Source organism: Pinus tabuliformis, chromosome 8 (assembly GCF_031772625.1).
Source record: "Pinus tabuliformis cultivar Carrire ecotype Pingquan chromosome 8, CPIR1, whole genome shotgun sequence".
NCBI lineage: Eukaryota > Viridiplantae > Streptophyta > Pinopsida > Pinales > Pinaceae > Pinus > Pinus tabuliformis.
The window spans coordinates 436,418,917-436,421,153 of record NC_142294.1 but is presented as its reverse complement, the minus strand read 5'-3'; the positions used below and the strand labels follow the sequence as shown (position 1 = coordinate 436,421,153).

At 35.1% G+C, this 2,237-nt stretch overlaps 1 pseudogene; it reads right to left on the bottom strand.

The window, feature by feature from the left end:
* Positions 1 to 581: 581 nt before the first annotated feature.
* On the bottom strand, positions 582 to 1,934 carry LOC149235924 (epoxide hydrolase 2-like; annotated as a pseudogene).
* Between the last annotated feature and the right edge of the window lie 303 nt (positions 1,935 to 2,237).

Below are 2,237 nucleotides of genomic sequence, written 5' to 3'. Positions count from 1 at the left end.
ACCTAACCAAATCTAGAGGTGCAGCCTACTTCAAGCATTCGGTGAAAACAATAACGAAGGTTAAAACAATTTTGAAAATCCAATAGATATGTCTCTGCATTTCTCTGTAAATTACACAAATGAAAGATATATCTGTAAATCTATGCTGATTGAATCAGGCATTGTGCAAATCATCATGATGAGAATTTGATATTTCGAAGTCGTAAAAGTAATAGTCGGTGGCCATCTCCAAAGGCGTTACTGGCACACTGCATAACATGAAGTTGACCAGTTGACTATGGTTAGGGGAAACCTACTCTTGGTGATAAATATTATAGTTGAGATTGCTCCAGGCAGATTTGAAAGTCCTCAACTTGTATTTCTTTGGTTACCAATTCAGCTGTATAGTGCGTTCATTGAAAAGGGTTAATCTCCCAAGATCCTCGTAAATTAAATGTTCAAAACGAAGATCAAGCTTGAGTATCTGTAAGTTTATGGCAATTTATAATGAAATGAAAGAAAAGGAAAAACCAAGGTTCTAATATCAATGTTCTAATATTAATACATTGTGCCTTACATGTTCTGCATTGATTGATATCCACTCATATGTTCTGATCCAGAAAGCCAAGGATAAGTTTATTCACTTCCTCTCGAAACTATTCCTGGACAAAATGGCTTCCTTCTGGAAAAAAAAATGATCTCTAGATTGGGCACAACAGACTTTAGCATCTCACTGTTGACATACTACTCCACTCTCGGAAATTTCAGAAAATAATCCTTGGTACCATGATCACAAGGAAAGGAGCTTGAATAGTGCGTTCATTGAAAAGGGTCAATCTCCCAGGATCCCAATAAATTAAATGTTCAAAATGAAGATCAAACTTGAGTATCTATAAGTTTATGGTGATTTATAATGAAATGAAAGCAAAGGGAAAACCAAGGTTCTAATATCAATGTTGTAATATTAATACTTTGTGCCTTACATGTTCTTCTATCATTGATATCCACTCACAGGTGCTGATTCAGAAAGCCAAGGAGAAGTTAATTCACATCCTCTCCAAACTGTTTCTGGACAAAATGGCTTCCTTTTGGAAAAAAAAATGATCTCTAGATTGGGCACAACAGACTTTAGCATCTCACTGTTGACATAATACTCTAGTCCCGGAAATTTCAGAAAATAATCCTTGGTACCCATGATCACAAGGGAAGGAGCTTGAATAGTGTGTTCATTGAAAAGGGTCAATCTCCGAGGATCCCTCTAAATTAAATGTTCAAAACGAAGATCAAACTTGAGTCTCTGTAAGTTTATGGTGATTTATAATGAAATGAAAGCAAAGGGTAAGTTTATGGTGATTTATAATGAAATGAAAGCAAAGGGAAAACCAAGGTTTACCTTTTGCTGTAGAGGTATGGGACTTGCATAGGGAATACAAAACCATATTTCTCATACATGCTTGAATACATCTGAAGATCATCCTCAGTGAACCATGGTGGAAATGGTTTGGAAGGATCATAGAGATCCATTACCTCCTTACCATCTTCTGCCACGGGATGTTCACTACTAGAGAAAAGAGTATATATATTCCTTACCACTATTTTTACATCAAAATGCCCAAGATTTGCTAAGCCTCTCCCGGGTTCCTATAATAATGAATCCAAAGGAGACATTCAGAAAATTCCATGAGGGTTACTACCATTATTTAAAGAAGAACCTGGATTATGATACAAATTTCCTTGTTCAATGCATATTTTAAGCATAGAGAGGGGAGAAAACGTACCTGCCAATGTCTAAAATAGATGCCTTTAGGAGCTGAGTCGCATTTATCCAGTCCTCCGAGTTTCAAGTAAGGTATACCCAACGTTACAATTCCTTTCACTCGATCTGGATGACACAAATCTAAATAATATGCAACAACTGCTCCAAAATCCTTCGTCACAACCAACACCTGCTTCATGAAATGTAGTTTAAACTTTGAAATATGTTGATTATGATATATAGATACTAAGTTTCCAACTACTGTTGTTTTCATAAGCATAGAGCAACCTTAATCAGGAATTTGTTGAGCACAGAGAACATGAAAGCATAACCAGCACATAACATATTAACATGAATCAAAGTTCATGAATCAAGACTTATTTTTTTAACAATTTTGATCATTTTATTTATAGATATTAGTCCTATTAGTCCTATTTTCAATCTAAAAAGGACATCCATTTTATTAATGAATAAGTGGAGTTATTCTTTCTTAATGTACTAT